Source organism: Aquarana catesbeiana, linkage group LG03 (genome assembly GCF_042186555.1).
Source record: "Aquarana catesbeiana isolate 2022-GZ linkage group LG03, ASM4218655v1, whole genome shotgun sequence".
In the NCBI taxonomy this organism is placed as follows: Eukaryota; Metazoa; Chordata; class Amphibia; order Anura; family Ranidae; genus Aquarana; species Aquarana catesbeiana.
In genome coordinates, this window is record NC_133326.1 from 629,166,656 (window position 1) to 629,186,100 (window position 19,445).

The 19,445-nt window shown below is 42.4% G+C and overlaps 1 protein-coding gene across 6 annotated transcripts in view; it reads right to left on the bottom strand.

Moving 5' to 3' along the window:
- Nucleotides 1–19,445, bottom strand: part of ADGRL1 (adhesion G protein-coupled receptor L1) — a 631,260-nt gene that overhangs the window by 517,230 nt on the left and 94,585 nt on the right. The window lies entirely within an intron of this gene.

A 19,445-nucleotide genomic window follows, 5' to 3' on the forward strand; every position in this document is an offset into this window, starting at 1 on the left:
TATACAGAGCACAGTGTACATTATCAGTGTATAGAGATACTCTCCACCATTATACAGAGCACAGTGTTCATTATCAGTGTATAGAAATACTCACCATCATTATACAGAGCACAGTGCTCATTATCAGTGTATAGAGATACTCATCCTCATTATACAGAGCACAGTGCTCATTATCAGTGTATAGAGATACTCATCATCATTATACAGAGCACAGTGCTCATTATCAGTGTATAGAGATACTCGGAATCATTATACAGAGCACAGTGTTCATTATCAGTGTATAGAGATACTCATCATCATTATACAGAGCACAGTGCTCATTATCAGTGTATAGAGATACTTGGAATCATTATACAGAGCACAGTGTTCATTATCAGTGTATAGAGATACTCGGCATCATTATACAGAGCACAGTGTTCATTATCAGTGTATAGAGATACTCAGCATCATTATACAGAGCACAGTGCTCATTATCAGTTTATAGAGATACTTAACATCAATACCCAGTGCAGAGTGTGTTATCAGTTTACAGAGTTGCTCAGCATCAGTTGTAGGGACCCTGACTAAGTGTTGTTGCTAAACTGTAGTCAGCCTGTTCTGGAATTATTTTAGTTCTGCATTTGCAGGGTTTTCTGTTTGTTCTGCCTGCTGTTGGGGGGGGGGGTGCCCCTGGCAATAGAGCATTGGCCAACCCATTGGACAGGGGTCTCCAAACTGCAGCCCACAGGTGGGATGTGGTCCTTGGTTTTCCTTTATCCAGCCCTTGAGGCACTACCTTCCACAGACACCAAAGACAGAGACTATTGCTCCCAAAGATACCAACAATGGGGCACTATTCCTCCCACTGATATCAGAGATGGGGAACTAATTCTCTCAATAACACCAACAATATCATTTTTTTTTTACTCCCATTGACCACCAAGCCTATGGCATTGTTTACTCCCACTGATACTGGGACATTTTCTACTCATACTGGTCACAGTCTGGCCCCCCTAAAGTTTGAAGGACAGTAAACTGGCCCTTTATTTCGAAAGTTTGTAGACTCCTTAACGCGGAGGTCTGTCAGTGGTGCATGCTGGGGGAAGATATAAAAATGTAGGGTGACCTTTTAGAAAGATTGTTTGCCCTTGCTTCCTAGGTTGTGGCCAGGAGAGTAGGTTGTGTTGGAGGCCTCTGCATAGGGAGGGTGAGGCCATGAGTGGGCCCGAGTCTGGGGCCTGAAGGACTTGCACTGCCTTACTGAAGAGTACAATCAGAAGGAGTGAAGCTGAAGCCTTGTTGAAACACCAAGACAAGGGACTTCCCTACTGAAGAATCTCCAGAAGAGCTGTGTAGCTGCTGCAGGTGGACATTGCAGGGAGTCTGGTGGCTCAGCTGTAAAGGTATTTGTGCTGCGTGAACTTGCTCAACAGTCTAAAGCATGGTTTCTCAACCATGGTTCCATAAAAACCCTAGAGTTCCTGTAGAAGTTACTTAGGGGTTCCTTGAGAAATGAGCAATTTCTGCCTCTCAGATCTGTTCCCACTGACACCATTGATCTTCTTAGCTATCTTTAAGGGGGTAGTTCTTCCCAATGACCACAAGTGTAAGGAGCATTCTTCCCACTGACCATCACACTAGTGTATCATGAGTTGTAGATATAGTCATTTTTAGCAGGGGTTCCCTGAGACTGGAAAGTTATTTCATGGGTTCCTCTGTGTTGAAAAGTTTAAGAAAGGCTGTTCTAAAGAGTAGAGATTGCTGGTCTTGGCTTGATGGTTCCTATTTCTGTATTGACTGTTGTTAGGCAATATTTCTGGAATAATTTCTGGTTGCTTTTTGGGTATCCTGTGCTCTAACCCTCTTTCCCTGGGGTTTTTGTACTTAATAAACTCTGTTGCAGTTTTAAAGTGACTGATGGCCAATTTCTTCCACCATACAATGAGTCAATAATTCAGCCCTCAGGTTTGAGATCCTAGCCCAAAGAGCTGCCTGGGGGTCTCTAACTGCCTCCAAGGGGTACGCGGGTGCTGCACAGTAATACAATCCACAGTCTCGATTATCATTGGAAATGAATGGCAAGATCAGGGTAGGAATAAACAGATTGCAGGATGGGCCTTTATAAGTCCAGATGTTGAGCATTTCTAAACACTTGGAAGTATTAGGTCTTTTAGTGGGAGAAAAATCTTGTGTGCATCATTGTTTGCCTCTAGTTTCCTAGAACATGTCTTATCTTCTGATGCCTCTGTTAAGGACACTGAATTGGGAAATACACATTTCATCAGTGTGATTGTTGACTGTAAGCATTTCTCGGAAAGATTGAATCACTGGACACTTGTGCCAATGCCATGAGGCCCCGAGCAAGGCAAAGCACTGCCAACTTCGGTCAGGGACCTCAAGGGAGGCTTTACAAAGTGCAGGCGGTTGTTTCTACCATCTGTATTCAGTTTAATAGCTGGTACTGCTAACAGGCAATGTGGCTTAATATACAAATTGTAGAACACTAGACTTCAGAAAAACATCGACTTTTCGGTTCACACGGAGAAGTAAACAGTAAACAATAGAATTGAAAATCTAACATGAGGTATCATTAGAAATAAAACCAAAAATAATTTTAAAGTAGAACTCCCATATGCATGGTTAAAACATATATGATTGCAGTTCTATTATCAAAACAATAAAATTACAATAAAATAGTAATTCTGTACATTCTGTCTTGTGATTTACAGTATAATGGTGGAGGGCATGCTTCTTGATGTTGTGTATCACACGAAATGCATAGTTTACCCATCCCTCACTGACGTGACTTCCATGCCTGCTGGTTTCTTTTTCCTCTTGCTTTCGAACACACGCCGTGGCCGTCTGGACGGCGTATAGAGGTACCCTAAAGTTGTTGATATTGGTGCTAGCACATAGCACTTTTACATGTGAGAGGACATTGTTTTTTAACCTGCATTGACACTCTTATCAATTTTAGAACTGCATCCCTCACAATATTTTTGAACTCTTTCACGTTTTCATCACGGTGTTTTGATGTATAATTTTTATTGGATTTTTTTCTTGATTGTATATTCTTTTGAAGCTGATTGTTACTCATGTTTTAGTTATATTCTATATAAAATCAGAGGTATTATATTCCCAATTTGATTTTAGTAAAGTATTATATGTATCTTTTGGTTTTTTGAGGTAGCGCCACCCCCTTTTTTCTACACAGCCTGATTTACAGTATACACATCCAGACGGGTGACATGTGCCATTCCATTAAAGCAGAACATCATTTGCTATTAAGTAGAGTTTTTTGCTCTTTTTGGTAAAAGAGGCATAGTGGGAGAGACTTACTAAAACTGGTAGCCAATCAGCTTCTAACTTCAGCTTTTTTAACCACTTCAGCCCTGGAAGATTTTACCCCCTTCCTGACGGGAGCATTTTTTGCGTTACGGCACTGTGTCACTTTGACTGACAATTGCGCGGTTGTGCAACGTTGTACCCAAACAAAACTGACGTCCTTTTTTTCCCACAAATAGAGCTTTCTTTTGGTGGTATTTGATCACCTCTGTGGGTTTTTATTTTTTACGCTATAATCAAAAATAGAGCCACAGTTTTGAAAAAAAAGCAATATTTTTTTACTTTTTGCTATAATAAATGTATCCAAAAAATACAGTTTAGGCCGATATGTATTCTTCTACATATTTTTGGTAAAAAAAAATCATAATAAATGTATATTGATTGGTTTGTGCAAAAGTTATAGCATCTACAAAATAGGGGATAGATTTATGACATTTTTATTATTCTTTTTTTTTTATTAGTAATGGCGGTGTTCTGCGATTTTTATCGTAACTGCGACATTGTGGTGGACAGATCAGACACTTTTGACGCTATTTTGGGACCATTGACATTTATACAGCGGTCAGAATTAAAAATAGCCACCGATTACTGTGTAAATCTCACTGGCAGGGAAGGGGTTAAACACTAGGGTGCGATCAAGGGGTTAAATGTGTTCCTTCAGCGTGTTCTAACTGTAGCCCAAAGGTAGCCCACCCCCCACCCCCCCATCATTGCCTCTTATTAGTGTCCACCTGTGTTATAGGAGGAGTCCTTTTTAGTTCTCCCTTATAGAGGAGTGTATTTCTCCCATGGTTCAGAGAAGCAGGATCTTCCATTCTATGATTAGTGTAGGACCCACTGATATTGGGGTATTTGACGTAGTAGTGGGCTTAGCACTATATGGCCATATGGTGTAACTAAATCCCCATATTTTCTGAATATGCTCAGGTGTTTTTAAATAGCCTTGCAGGAGTTAAATGTCATTTTTGTATGTGTGCGCTGTAATCTTTTTTTCTTTTCGGGATGGGCTACCCAGGACATGACAGAGATCACTGCTCCCAATGACAAGGAGCAGTAGATCCCTGTCATGTCACTATGCAGAACAGGGAAATGCCATGTTTACATAGGAATTTCCCCCATTCTGCCTCTCCTCGTGGCGATCGCGGGCCATTGGCGGACATCGAGACTGTGGGACCCACAGGCACGCTCCAGAGGCGTACACGCAATCGCTAGCCCGCGATTATGAAGGGACATACGGGTATGCCCTTTTGCGCACCCGTGCCATTCTGCCGACGTAAATACCCCTCCATTACTTTGGCCTGAGCTGCCCTTAGTAGTAGGAAAATGCCAGGATAATGAAGTTACAACACCCAATGGCCGACCACGGAGGATGTCAGATGAGGAACAAATGGTGAAGCTGGCAGCAATCACAGCAAAGATGTTGGAGGAGGCCAGACTAGGAGGTAGGTCTGCCATAACAATGCCCTGAAGCCCTGAAGCTCAAAAGGGGAACTTCACATTCAACACTGACTATGTTTAATCCTTATGCTGCTAGCATTAGTAAATAGACAGGAAGGCATAGGAAGATAGGAAGGCATATCATATTTACTTGTTTTACATTTCTTCAGTTACTTCCTGGTCTCCAGGCCTAGGCAAATGTGATGTCACACATTCCTGGAGTCTTCAGGAGGGGAGGAGGGGTTTTCTCAGCTAAGCACTCCCTCCTGCATGCCTGAGCTAAGGGCAGATGGATTCCACAAAGTAAATGCCACATGAATTATCTGTCCTAACTCAAGACATGAATCATCTGCACTTATTCAAGATGACTACGGCCAGGAATGCTAGGGAGTGTTTTTCAAAGTGATTTCTCAGCAAAATAAAGCTTGGAGACATGGATGAATGGGGGAGTTTGCTTTGAATATTAAAAATAAATTAAAAAGTCTCCTTGGTTTGCAGTGCTCAGATGCAGTGTAGTTCTGCTTTAACGTTCTCTTTATAAAATACATCTTTCTAGTTCAACAGTTAACCTTCCTATGTCGTCCCCCCCCCCGTGTCCAGCCTCCTCATTAGATAATAATCAGCATCATTACTGCTATCTGTAATGCTTGAGTACAGAGTGATTTTACTGACCAGCTGAATTGCGTGTATCACAGGAAAGGTCGGCCAAAATGTAAAATCTATTGGCAGGTAAAACATGCACATTATTTTACTGTGTATTTGGCTGTTTGCCTGGAGTTCAACTTTAAAGCAAATGTTTCCTGATTTGGGAAAACGTTGCGCATGTGAGCACTGGTAGTAATGGTAAGTCACATTCAACTAGACTTAGTAACATTGAAAATGTTTCATCTCTCATCTGAGTGGCAGGGTGCCGTTAAAGCGGTAGTAAACCGCCCCCACCCAATCTAGAAAATTGGGCCCCCTGCAGCGTTATGTCATGCACTGCATACTAGCACATTATGACAGACTTACCTGCACATGGAGCCCTCCAGTGCAGCGCTGTCACTGCTCCTCTGTGCTTCCATCGACACTCGGTCTTCCTTCCGGGTTCGCGGGCTCCAGCTGTATGAATGGCCCGGGCGGCGGTGACGTCACTCCCATGCATGTGCACGAGAGCCCTGGCCCCGGCACGGAGCTCGGAAGGTATGGCATGGGTAAGTCGTCCATTCAGAGTGCATGCGCCAGTGACGTCACCAGCTATATCCTGTGTAAATATCTCCTAAACAGTCAAGTTTAGGTGATATTAACTGTACCTACAAGTAAACTTTATTATAGGGTTACCTATAGGTAAACGTTAAAAAGTGGATTTTACTTCCACTTTAATATCCACGCAGGTAACTGACTCTAATCCACTCAATATCGTGCCATGAAATGTGTCAAGGCAAGAACAGGTTTGAAGGTTGAAGGTTTGAATGTTTGCAAAGCCATCTTGTTTTCATTACACAATCCAATCACTATAGTGCCAGGAAGTCTGGGGCAGGTGTTATTTGTTCAAGTAACATAACTAAAGCTGTGTATTTCTGTCAAATCGCCAGGATAGAGATGTAAAAAACAGCACATGACATCAGGGGATGCAAGAAAATGAGAGCGAAAGAGACCAATGAGAAAGGTTCTGCTTTAGACTATTACAGAAGTTGCTAGTGACACATTCAAAGTCTCTAATAGCCACTGGCAACAAGTCAATAGTTTCCAACAACACGTCTGGATTTTGAAGCAACATGTCATTGTTCTCTCTCAGTCTCTGGCAACAAGTCAGAGGTCACTAGAAACATTTCAGCATCCTCTACATGTCTCTAGCAACATTCAAGTTTCTTACAATCTTCTAATATGTGGCCAATTTCTAATAGTCTCTTGAAAAAAATCAACAGTCTCTGTGGGCATAACTCCTTACCCTTGCACTCTGTGTATTATGCACTCCTGACCCCTACACTCTGTGTGTTACACACCCCATTACCCCTGAACGTTATGCACTTCTGACTTATGTACACTGTGGGGGTTATTTACTAAAGGCAAATCCACTTTGCATGACAAGTGCATTTTAAAGTGCACTGAAAGTGCACTTGGAAGTGCAGTCGCTGTAGATCTGAGGAGGACATGCAAGGAAAATAAAAAACAGCATTTTAGCTTGCACATGATTGGATGATAAAATCAGAAGAGCTTCCCCTCATTTCAGAACTACCCCTCAGATTTAAAGTGACTGCACTTTCAAGTGCACTTGTAGTGCAAAGTGGATTTACCTTTCATGAATAACCCCCTGTGTGTTAGGCACTCCTGGCCCCTGCACTCTGTTAAACACCCCCTGACCACTGCACCTTGTGCACTCCTGAACCCTGTACTCTGTGCATTATGCACTCTTGACTCCTGTACTCTGTGCATTATGCACTCCTGTCCCCTGCACTCTGTACGTTATGCACTCCTGATCCCTGCACTCTGTACGTTATGCACTCCTGACCCCTGCACTCTGTACGTTATGCACTCCTGACCCCTGCACTCTGTGTGTTAGGCACTCCTGACTCTTGTACTCTGTGTGTTAGGCACTCCTGACTCTTGTACTCTGTGTGTTAGGCACTCCTGCCCCCTGCACTCTGCTTGTTACACACTCCTGACCACTGCACTCTGCACATTATGCACTCCTGACCCCTGCACTCTATACGTTAGGCACTCCTGACTCATGTACTATGTGTGTTAGGCTCTCCTGGCCCCTGCACTCTATTAACCACTTGAGGTCCGCTCTATAGCCGAATGACGGCCATAGCATGGAACTAAATTTCCGGGAGGCCGTCATAGGACGTCCTCCCCTTTGTGCGCTCGGCGCGCGCTGTGTTCACCGAGTCACCGAGACTCGGGTGATCACCGATCCGAGTAAGGGGCCGACCACGTGATCAGCTGTCAGCCAATGACAGCTGATCACGTGTGTAAACAAAAGCTCAGTAATCTGGCGTGAGGAGAAAAAAAAGCAGATCACTGGCTTATGCTCAAGGGACATCGGTCCCGAAGAGGAAGGAGGCACATCTGCCTCCTACTCTGTGCCTGCCAGTGCCACCTGCCAGTGCCCACCAGTGCCACCTATCAATGCCCATGAGTGCCACCTATCAATGTCCACAAGTGCCACCTATCAATCCCCACAAGTGCCACCTATCAATGCCCACCAGTGGTGCCAATCAGTGCCTCATTAGTGCCACCTAGCAGTGCTGCCTATTTGTGGGAAAAAATGATAAAAATTTCATTTGGGTACAGTGTTGTATGACCGCGCAATTGTCATTCAAAGTGTGACAGCGCTGAAAGCTGAAAATTGGTCTGAACAGGAGGGGGGTTTAAGTGCCCAGTAAGAAAGTGGTTAAACACCCCCTGACCACTGCACCTTGTGCACTCCTGAATCCTGTACTCTGTGCATTATGCACTGTTGACTTCTGTACTCTGTGCATTATGCACTACTGACCCCTGCACTCTGTGTGTTAGGCACTCCTGCCCCTTGCACTCTGTTTGTTACACACTCTAACCCCTGCACTCTTCACATTATGCACTCTGTTTTGCATTCTTGACTCAGAACAGAGTAGGCTCAGGGTTTATTTAACCTTAACCCCTACTACTGTTAGCACAATTTTGCCACACCCATCATTTGGTGTGTCATGATTAGCTGCGCTCCTGTTCTGCCCAGCCCCATCCCCAATATATGTGAGCATGGTTAATATGGTGACCCCAGAATTCATTTTGAAAATGTGGTCACCTTACTCTAATAGTCTCTTGCTATGTTAGAGCAGTCTTTGCAGTCTAAGTGGTTAGCACTAGGGTCACCAGTTGGAATCCCAACCAAGATGCTACTTGCCTGGAGTTTGCATGTTCTCCCTGTGCCCGCGTGGGTTTCCTCTGAGTACTCCGGTTTCCTCCCACACTCCAAAGACATGCTGGTAGGATATATGTCTCCTGTCTAATTTGGCCCTAATATCTATATGTATGAATGTGATTTAGGGGCCGTAGACTGTGAGCTCCTTGAGGACAGGGACTGATTTGAATGTGTGATATATGTGTAAAGCGCTCCGTAAAATGATGGCACTATATAAGTACCTGTAATTAATAAATAATAGTCTTTTGTAATCTCCATCAGTGTGTTACAACAATAAGTCTCTTGTAATGAGTATAGTAAATCAGTAGAAAGGCTCTCCTTATTTTCCCATACCCATTATTATTTAGCCACTCCCATTTCATGTCCATTTAGCCATACCTACTTTTCACAAAGGTACGCCATTTTCTTACCCTTCTAAAATGTGTTCTTCTTTTCCAGCTTCTAGTATTGTTGAGAGGCAGTGTATAATAATAATACAGTGTAAGAGATTAGTAGTACGCCGCAGTGTTAAACTTTTTGAATGTACTAGCTTAATTTTAGACACCGCAGGATTTTTCTTAAATTATTATTGATCAAAACTCCAGAAAGCAAACACATCAAACACGGTTAGTAATAGTCCGCAATTTCCAGAAACTTTTTCCCAGCAAAGTTTATTGCTACAAACCGGGTATTATTGAATCTATTTCTCACATTCTGAGAGAATGCATCTATCTAATTTCTTCCACATGTCTTAGTTTAATACAAAATTGCATTAACCAGTTATGGGATATCACTCAGCCGTAGTGGAAGATGATGTTTCCGTTATCTCAGAATAAATACAAACAAGCCGAGCATCTTTACCTGCTAACAAAAAGAATTGGTTAGGACATAGTTAAAATTGCCCCAAGAATTCACCTAGTAATACAATAATGTCTTGTATGCATAACCATGTATAATGGCTTCGTACATACTGTATTATGGTGGAGACTAATGCCGTGCACACACGATCGGAATTTCCGTCAGAAAAAACTTGGATGGTTTTTCTGATGGAATTCCGCTCAAGCTTGCCTTGCATACACATGGTCACACAAAAGTTCTCAGAATTTTCGACCGTCAAGAACACGGTGACGTACAACACTACGACGAGCCAAGAAAATGAAGTTCAGTGCTTCAGAGCATGTGTCAAATTGTTTCCGAGCATGCGTGATTTTTTGCGCGTCCGAATTTGCATTCAGACGAATGCATTTTCGGATAGGAACTTTTCCCGACCGAAAAATAGAGAACATGCTCTCAATCTTTCGCTGGCTGGAATTCCACCCGCAAAAGATCGATGGAGCATACATACGGTTGCATTTTCCGACAAAAAGCTCTCATTGGAGTTTTGCTGGCGGCATTTCCGGTCGTGTATACGCGGCATAAGAGGTAATTCTTGGGTAAAAGTTGTGTGAATCTTAGGGGAAAATGGTGATTTAAAACAAAATAAATTAAAAAAGCCTGTTGTTTACAAAGCTCAATAGCGCAAGGTGAAATTTACACAAGCATGCAAATGAATCTTAGCAGTGTTGTGGGAATATTCAATAAATAGCTAACACATCAAATAAAATAAAAAAAATAATAATATGAGTTAATTCTAGTAAAGCCAAATTGTTATGCTAGAAGAAATGTAATATTATATTAAGGGCCAGTTCACACCAGAACGCGGTGCGGGAAACACGCGTTTTGTGCACGTTTTTTGTACTACGTTCAATAACCCCAAACACAGCGTGTCTTCCTACACCCACAGTGCAAACCCCCAGCAAAGCATGATCCAATTTGCTTCTTGATCACCCGAGAGGTAATGGGTTATTCCCTGGATCAACTTTACGTTTAAATGTTAATACCCAGTTATATTATGTACATTTAGGAAAGAATGCAATCTTTTGTAAAGTAATCTCCTGAGCTGGCCAGAACCACCTCTGGAGGGAGTCTATTCCACATTTTCACTTCTTACTGTGAAGAAACCTTTCCATATTTTGAGTTGAACCCCCATTTCCTCTAGACGTAAAGAGTGCCCCCTCGTCCTCTATGATTACCTTAAAGTGAATAACTCAACACCAAGTTCACTATATGGACCTATTATGTACATGTTGACCATATCCCCCCTTAATCTCCTCTTCTTCCTCAATTGGAAATAAATTCAGTTCCTCTAACCTTTCCTCATAACCGAGCTCCTCCATGCCTCTTATCAGTTTGGTTGCCCTTCTCTACACTTTCTCCAGTTCTCCAATATCTTTTTTGGGAACTGATGCCCAAAACTGAACTGCATATTCCAGATGAGGTCTTACTAATGATTTGTACAGGGGCAAAATGATATTTCTCTCTCTGGAGTCCATACCTCTCTTAATACAAGAAAGGACTTTGCTCGCTTTGGAAATCACAGCTTGGCATTGCATGCTATTATTGAGCTTATGATCTACCAAAACCCCCAGATCCTTCCCCAATCCCCACCATGGATTCCCCCAATTGTACTCCCCCTAGTATGTATGATGTACGCATATTCTTCGCCCCCAAGTGCACAACTTTACATTTATCAGCAATAAACCTCATTTGCTACCTAGTTGCCAAATTAAACAGTGCATTGAGGTCCACTTGTAAATTGGAGCTATCCTGTAAGGACGTTATTCCACTGCATAGCTTGGTGTCATCTGCAAAGACTGAAATGGTACTTTTAATCCCAGACCCCATTTCATTAATAAAGATATTAAAAAGTAAGGTTGCTGTACATTTTGTAAAGTAGTGCATTCATTACTTTTGAAGCAGTCCGAAGTGATTTCATCCTATTCAAATTGAATGGTCTGAAATTGCATTGCACACAAATCGCATATGAATTGCACAGGAACACGCAGCACGTTCCTGTGCAATTCATGGTGTGAACCGAAGCTAATAGCATTTTTTAAAGACCTCAGTTGTGCTTGCTTTTCTCTCTGGAGAGCAGTCTGCGTTTGATTGCTCTTTAGAGGATATTTGATAGGTGGTGAGGAGGCACTGTATCACCTCCTCAGCGCCTGTTTTAACCCTCCAAATGCTGGACTACCAAGTCACAAACTAATCTGTTGTGGGGTGGTTGCACCCCAGTTTCATTTACTTGAAGGGGTCGTGTTTGGTGGGCGTGCCTTCCGAGCACGACAAGGGGTGTAATTCCTGCCTTGGCCTCTAAGCAAAGCATTGCGGCCACAACATGTGTACACCCCAGAGTGCTGCCTTTTCAGCAAAAGGGGGAGCGGTCGAGGGGCGGTTGCTCCCCAACTGCTAGTGTAAACGAGCACTTAATATGATTATTTATTCCATGTGTATTGCACACTAGATTTGGTCTCCTGAGGCTTTGGCATTATTACGGTGATATATTTTAAGTGGTTTGAAAGGTTAGGGTTTTGCACTATTATGTGTGGGTTTTAATAATAAACTTCCTGATGCCAAGGATGGGATGATATAACCAGTACAGGGTAGTTCCACCATGAATGGAAAATAGCGGGTGGAGTACTGTACCCCTATATAATTTGATGTGTGAGGAACCTTGAGCAATAGGAATAGGCCACCCCTTGTATACTACATTTTTTGGGGCTATAGATGTCTTCCACACCTATTAAACAATAGCAGAATATTATATCTACTGTCGCTTTCTAAGGAACTGTTTGGGGTTATTATTCTTTTACTACCTGGAAAAGAGCCCAATTAGGACTAGAGTGTAGATGGCGAGTGCTGATGTGCTACATGTCCCATACCAAGTGAGGGCTGATGTATGGTGGACATATGACAAGTCACTGTATCCCTTCCTTCTCTATAAATGCAACTATCTGCATTTGATAACAGATCACGAATCGCTGACAGTGGATGGCAATCTGCTAAAATGTAAAATACTATCCAGGTACCTTTGGAGGCTTAATAGGTAGATCTAATCACCTCATTCGTTGTACTATCTCTGCTGTCCTAGCTATCACCCTAATTATAATGGATTTACCAAACTTAATTATTAAGATCTTGTTTAATCTTTAATACTCATCTTCAATTAAAAGTAGCTTAAAACTCAAGGGAGTTATTGCTATAAATTTCCACAGCACCAGTTTTTTTTTTTAGTTTTTTTTTATGCTGGGACTAACAATAGATGGCGAGCCAACAGGATTGGACACGTCAAGATTAGGAATAATTAAGGCGTTTTATGGATGTCCAATGCAGAAAAACAGTGTCTGCTGTTCCTGTAATGTAAAAGGACCAAGTTGTGGGGATATAAATCTGTTTAACAAGTTTTATTAACACCACAGCTTCTTTTTCAGCGGGAGTGCGGGGGAATGCAGTTCTGGCACCTCTAGTACTGAATGCATTTAATGGCAAGGAGTGCTGGGGTGTGCTGGAGGGTCTATTGATTCTGGCTGCTGGGGGATCTATTATTGTGTAGGGGTCTATTGTTGCTGGGTAGGTTTTTTGTTGCTGGTGCGGTGTTATGTTGCTGGGGGTCAATTGTTGTTGGGAGGGATCTACTGTTGAGGGAGAGGTCTATTGATGCTGGCTGCAAGGAGATCTGTTGTTGCTGCTGGGGGTCTGTTGTTGCTGGGGTGATATTTTGTTGTGGAATGTTCATTGTTGCTGGGGGGGGGGTCTACTGTTGTGTGGGGATCTATTGTTGCTCACTGCAGGGGATCTGTTTTACTGTCTTTCTTGTTATCATTAACAAATTTCATACACATTACTTAGTAGCACAAAAAGATACTTGGTTCTGTATTCTCTAAAAGGGGCAGTACTGATATGTGGATAGGGGGTGGAACCAAGGGATGGTGCTCAGAGGTAGGTAGGGGGCAGAGGCGAAGGCTGACTCAGAAGGGGGGTGTTCCTGCACCTGTTCTCTGAGGAAATAAAGCCTTGGTTAACACTAACTCCACCCAGATCCGATGCTTGGTCTATATCAGTAGGGTAAGCCGATTGCCATATTGCCAATAGTAGTTTTTGACTCCGCCTGTTGCCACAAAACTATAACAAAGGTGTCACTCTCCTAAAGCTGCACTGTGCAGTTATGTGTGCATTCTACATCATAGGGAGTCCATCAGAAAAGCATAAATTCATCATTTGACTTTGCAAAAATTGGCTAGAACTGGGGTATATGGTGGAGATATTGTATGTTGCAGTAGAACGACCCAAGATTTGTAATTTGTCAGTCACCATCAGTGTTACTAATTAATGTATATCTATAGCCAAAAATGTGTTTTTCTTTTTTTTTATAGGATAGGAAAGGATTAGAACCCCTGCAAACCTTTTATTGCTTTTATTGCTTTTATTAGCTCCTTCCTCTCTATTTTTTCCTGGAGAACAAGAGTTGATGGAAACTTAAAAGACAAAAGAGCAGTGCCAATCTGAGTGTAGTAATTATAAAAGCACACTTTATTCACAAATGTTTGCACTCACCAGAGGTGGGGGACTCGAGTCACATGACTTGACTCAAGTCAGACTCGAGTCACCTGTTTGAGGACTTGCGACTTGCTTGACAAAATTAAATAAATGACTCGACTTGACTTTGACTTGTCACTAATGACTTGCGACTTGACTTTGACTTGGGCTATTTGACTTGCAATGACTTGGCACCACCAGTGCTGTGTCTTGGCCTAGGCAAAAGCGCCCCCCCCACAAAAGAAAGCTCCCCCCGAGTCCCGGCTTCGGGGTAGATCAGTATTTTGACTTAATTTGTGACTTGACCAAAATAAATGACTTGACTTGACTTGCTTGACTTCTAGCAGGGACTCGACTTGACTTGCTTGCTTTTCGCCACAGTAACTTGGAACTTGCTTGTGACTTGAAGGTTAAGACTTGAGACTAGCTTGTGACTTGCACATGTGTGACTTACTCCCATCACTGGCACCCACTATATAGCAGTTGTATGTGGACACATCCTTAGGTAGCAACCAAAAGTGTCGCAGGAGTCCAGGGTGGCTTGGTGCAGCGCGGTCCTGTCGAGCTCGGTGGCGCCAGTGGTTTCCAGTTTCCCAGGCTTTATGTGGAGGGCGCAGAAGGAGATCGTCAGCCGGACGTCACTGTGTCAGGTGGTTGCTAGTGGGTGGTTACAAGGTGATGCACCGTCGGCCTGAGGAAGTAGCACGCATACTTTGAATGTGTGCATCACCTTGTAACCACTCACTGGCAGCCACCTGATACACTGACGTCCGGCTGATGATCTCCTTCTGTGCCCTCCACATCAAGCCTGGGACAACGGAAACCACCGGTGCTGCCCAGCTTGACAGGACCGCGCTGCACCAAGCCACCCTGGACTCCTGTGACACTCTTGGTCACTACCTAACGATGTGCCCACATACAACTGCTATCTAGTGAGTGCAACTATATGTGAATAAAGTGTGCTTTTATAATTACTGAACTCATATTGGCGCTGCTCTTTTGTCTTTTATGTTCCTATTACCAGAGTAACTTCTGTTCCCCAGCTAGCTTCCTTTCTAGTGTGGACCTCCAGATTTTCACTAATCCTGAGGTTATCACCCAGGACAAATGGACTTTTCACTTTGGACTATTCACGTTTATTAACCATTTTGTCATTTTTTAATGTTTAAAAAAAAAACTCAATTGGTAAACATCATTTCTTTACCATTTCTCTCACTTCCTATCCATGCTATATAATTATCATTGTGTATAGTTAGAAGGTTGACTTGTTTTTACCATATCCCTGCTTTTGCCTGGGGGTGCCCTGGCGCGACAAACATTGTTGTCAGAGTTGATGGAAAGCTTCCTCTGGTCCAGTATTAACTGCCCAAGTGAGAAATCCCCCATTTTGTAGCTTTCCTCTCACTTTCTGTTGCATCTCGGGAACAGGAAATGTAGGAAAATCTCCCTAACGGTAACAAGGCTAAGAGGTTTATCTTCTCTCTCTAATCTATTCTAAACTAGAGGGGGCTTTGAGGAATGCAGGTTTAGAGTCTGCTTACCCATAAAACTGTCTATCGTTCTGTCTGTTACTTGTGAAGAAGAGGACAAATGCAATTTTTTACATGGTACCTAAGCAAAAATAAGATAAAAGAATAACCCAGTCTAGTAATTATACTAATTCTAGTCAAGGAGGCCTACGACACCCATTCTAGTAGAATCTATAGAGTCAGAAATTCTTGTTGAGTCATATTGCTTCTACAAGAGGGCCCAGATGATCAGCAGTACAAGGGAGGGTCTACCTCCATCCTGAACAATTGGCCCTAACCGTGGCCCTAACTGCAAATGTCCATTTGAGCCCTTCTGCATGAATACAGCCTAGACAAGCAGCTTATGAACTCCTGGAGTGATCAGTTGATCGGAGTTATCTGATCTTTAGCCTAACTCCAGCCAAAGAACCATTCAAACCTGACAGAGGTTCTACCCTTTCCCCACTTTGTCATATAAATGTGCTTTTTCTTCCTGTGCCTGTTAGATAGCATCACTTCCTTCTATGTCTGATGCATGTCCCTATTGGGCAGAGTAAATCTCTCCAATGGGGACAGACAACAATAAAAATCTTGGGAAAGTGGATGATTGGTGCTGGAACTTTGAGGTTTCTTTGTATATTTATTTTATATTATTTTATCATCCAATAGCATGATAGTGGTAAAAATATAGAGAATCTGGCAGCTTCTGCATACTGAAGGGTTTCCACAACCGCCCTAGGTTGAGATAGGGACATGTGAACCTAGAACTGAAGCATTGCACTGTAAACATTCAAGTCCAAATATAAGCTCATGACATGCCTTGCCCAAACCTGCTAGACCATAACCTCCAACCTCCCCAATTACCCGATAAAAGATAACAAAGGTATTTTGGAGTAAAATGGCCATGGCAGCCTTTTATTTAACAAAATACATAACTTCAAATAAATAACATAACCATCAGCCAAAATTGTTAGACTAAATCTTGGTGGTCTATGAGGGCAACTACACACAACCTGGTCACTGTGACAAACTTTTTCTTCAAACTTAGGCCTCCAGTCGCAACACACCGACTTGGAGATGATACTCCTCATCAGCAGTGACCTACATTTTACCTATTCCTAGTTAAACCCCTCGTTAACCAGAATGTACCCAAGAACCCCATACCACAGATGGGTCCTGACCATTTTTATCTTCTAGACTTTTTCTCCTCCTCCAAAGACCCACTACTGCCAAGCTGCCATGACAGCCGCATTGGAACACCAAAAACCATAGGGAGGGTGGGTAGGAAGCTGCTTCTTCTCTTTCAGCTCCCGACTGGCCCCTCACAGATCACCCCTCCCCTAAGCTTCCCGGGACCCCTCCCAGCCCGTAGCCATACCACCTGCCTTAAAGAGCTACCTTCCTATTCTTTTCCTGCTGTCCTACTGTCCTCCCCTATCATGCTGTCCCTCCGCTCATTTTCTTCTTTCTTTTTGCTACGGGACTCCCTTTCTAATGATGGGCTGTTTGTGATACCATCCCATATTAAGGGCCATAACTCTGCCCCTTTATCAGGGTATTAAAGAGTTGTTAATAAGAACAGCATCCATGAGTTATAGCAGCCTGCCATGTTGTGGAGTTACAGTCCCCAAAACGCATTGGCTTTAAAAAGTCTGTCATTTGAATACACGCATTTTGTCTTGAATATCCCGGAGTGGAGCTTCATTTCTAGATTTACTTAGCAATAAAAGTCTTTACAGTGCATGTCAGCTGAACTTCCTTGGCAGTCATCAGCCTTATCAAAGCACTATTGACAAAGGACAACAGGAATTTAGTTAACTTTCCTAAGCATACACTCCAATTAAACTGGAAAATTGTGCATTTGAACTGACTCTTAGGGGTTGATTTACTAAAAGCAATTCAACTGTGCGCTTTGCAAAAAGCAGTTGCGCTCTGCAAGAGCAATTGCTCCAGAGCTTAGTAAATGAGGTAAAGATTCACTTTACAAAGAATACCCCATCACATGCAGGGAAAATAAAAAAAAAACAGCATTTTTTCTTGCACATAATTGGATGATGGAAGTCAGTAGAGCTCCCACTCATTTACTAAGCACTGGAGCAACTGCTCTTGCAAAGTGCACAGTTTATTTGCTTTAAGTAAATCAACCAGTGGTGGCCCGTCCATACAGGGCACAGAGGCGCCCAGCCCCTCATCAACATACAGGTCGATGGACGCATGGTTTTCAATGGGTTTTTTTTTTTTTTTTTTTTTTTTTTTTAGAAGCACTTGATTAGAGCCACTGAAATTAAACCCTGAGTGTCTTGCTTACTTGTTCAACACAAATGTGCACACAGGGTGTGCCAGGTATGCCTAGGCACACCCTAAACCCCTCCCCTGTGCCCCCCCTGGCACACTGCCGCCTCCCATCGTCTCCTCTCCTGCCGGCTGCTCTGTTTACTAAACTTCAGTTTGTGAAGAACAAAAAGTCACTCAGCACAGAGCACATATTCATTCACTGTCCAGAGCAACTGAGGCTGCAAAGAACGGGACTGGGGAATCTCTTCCCTTTTTATTTCTCTGCCTCAAAATTGAGACACCAGGGGTCTGTTTAGACCACTAATATTTCACCAAAGCTCCCTAGCGGGGCTCCTAAAAGAATGTAAAAAAAAAATAATATTGTAAAAAAAACCTAAAAAATAAAATTGTAAAAAAGAACCCCAATAAAATAATAAAAACAAAAAACTACTGATACCGTCCACTGCCCTACTGACACCGTCCGCTGCCCTACTGATAATATTCACACACGTATGTGTGTTTGAGCTCTGGGGTGCACACCCAAATGCAACAGGCTGGGCACACCTAATCCGCTCAATCACTCCAATTATCAACTCTGAATCAGTCTACTGCACCTATCTACCCCAATAGAATCTATTGACTAGATAAATGCCTAATGCACATTGAAATGAAAATTTGGTGAATATTTTGGTGCCATTACATCCTGCAACAGCCAGGAGTCAATTTATGTACAATATTTTTTTTTCAACTGTAATACTTAAACTGGAACACTTGTAAAAAAAAAGTCATGACTACTTGGGGAAAACATACTAACCCCTTGCAGATAAGCCCAATTCAATTATGAATTAAGTGCTGAAAGTCCCTATAATTGAAGAAGAGCAACAGCACTCGCTGTCTGTGTCCCTGTTGAGGAGATTCATCCTCTCTATTAGTCCAGGTGATTGTTGTCACCGGTTTGGAAGTCACCGAAACAAGAAAGCAGGTATATATTTCCATAGGCAAAAGTGACAACTATGTAATAAAGAACTTGCCTTCCAATGTAGAGCTCTCCCCTAACTTCCTGTTATGACTCTACATGAGAAATAAAAAAATCCTCATGGTGACGCAGGCAGCAAAAAAAAAAAAAAATTGTCATTAAAAAAAAAATAGCCATTCTGTATTGTATTAAAATATAACAAAGAAATTTTGGGCTTTGGATATACCTTAATCTAAAAAAAAAATACTGCAGAAAAGTGACTTAGATTTGGAGTGTCACAGACATTTTGTAAACAGCCATCCCAAAATGATATCAATGACAGAAATTGTAGAAAAGGGTACTTAAAGTAGAACTTTAGTCAGAAAATTCCATCCTGATAAGTCCTTCAGGCTGGCCCCTTTTGCAGGTATAATAAAACATTAAAAAGAAGTGCCTATACCAGGGGTCTTGAATTAAAGCGGAACTTCAGTCATTTTTTCATCTTTCCATCTATTAAATCTTCTGCTCTTGTTGTTGTTTTAACTTTGGATAGTAAAACATTTCTTTTCTGCCAGTAAATACCTTATACAGCCCACTTCCTGTTTCTTGTCTGGGAATTAGCCTAGGCTTATGACATCATGCACAGCTCTCTCTCACTCTCTTGTGAGAG